This window comes from Otolemur garnettii, unplaced genomic scaffold, assembly GCF_000181295.1.
Source record: "Otolemur garnettii isolate 467f Iridium unplaced genomic scaffold, OtoGar3 scaffold00046, whole genome shotgun sequence".
NCBI classification, from domain to species: domain Eukaryota; kingdom Metazoa; phylum Chordata; class Mammalia; order Primates; family Galagidae; genus Otolemur; species Otolemur garnettii.
The window spans coordinates 1,052,817-1,053,944 of NW_003852441.1; the positions used below are offsets into that span (position 1 = coordinate 1,052,817).

Genomic DNA, 1,128 nt, shown 5'->3' on the forward strand with positions numbered 1-1,128 from the left:
CCCAAGTAGCTGGGACCACAGGCGTCGGCCACAATGCCTGGCCATTTTTTGGTTGCAGCCATCATTGTTGTTTGGTGGGCCCGGGCTGGGGATTTGAACCTGCCACCTTAGGTGTATGTGGCTGGCGCCTTAGCCGCTTGAGCCACAGGCGCCGAGCCTGAATCGTACATTTTAAAACAGGTGAATTGTATGGTATGTGAGCTATGATCATGCCACTATACTCTGGCCCAGGCAACAGAGACCCTGTTTTTATAAAAATAAATAAAAGCTCTGCCCCATACTGGGCTTGCCTTCACTGACCAATAAGTCTTATTATGAGGTTCTGGCCCAGTGCAAATGAAAGCCATGCCCACCCAGGACATTTCTTCCTGGTCCCCACAGACCCATCACATTGTATTTAATGTGTTCGCTCATTTTGGTTCTTTTGCTAGACTGATCCTTGGCACTCTACCCCCTCCCCCCCAAAAGCTAGGCATCCAGCCACCTAAGGCTAATAGCAGGGTCTTGCCACGTATTCGCAGTGAGAGGGCAGTGTGCACACAGACATGTGGGGGCAGATGACACCCACACTCACTGTTCCACAAGGAAAGGAGAACCAGGCTGCCAGGTCTGATACTTAAAAAGGTAACTATGTAGTTCTTTCTCCTTTTTGTGTTTGGTTTTAAAAGGTAATGACATAGCTTAATTGTTGATACCTTATTGGTTGCTTTTTTTTCTTTGTGAGACAGTCTTATTTTGTCGCCCTTGGTAGAGTGCCATGGGGTCACAGCTCACAGCACACAGCAACCTCCAACTCTTGGGCCCAAGTAATTCTCCTGCCTCAGTCTCCCAAGTAGCTGAGACTACAGATGCCTCCACAATGCAAGGCTATTTTTATTTTATTTATTTATTTTATTTTATTTTCTGGCTATTTTTAGAGATGAAGTCTTGCTCTGGCTCAGGTTGGTCTATCCACCCACCTCGGCCTCCCAGAGTGCTAGGATTACAGCTGTTAGCCACTGCACTCAGCCTAGTATTTGTCTCTCTTCTTTTCTTTTCTTTTTTTCTTTTTTTGAGACGGAGCCTCAAGCTATCCCCCTGGGTAGAGTGCCGTGGCATCACAGCTCACAGCAACCTCCAACTCCTGGG

At 47.4% G+C, this 1,128-nt stretch overlaps 1 protein-coding gene across 1 annotated transcript in view; it reads right to left on the reverse strand.

Moving 5' to 3' along the window:
• Positions 1-1,128, reverse strand: part of TOP3A (DNA topoisomerase III alpha) — a 33,834-nt gene that overhangs the window by 12,158 nt on the left and 20,548 nt on the right. The window lies entirely within an intron of this gene.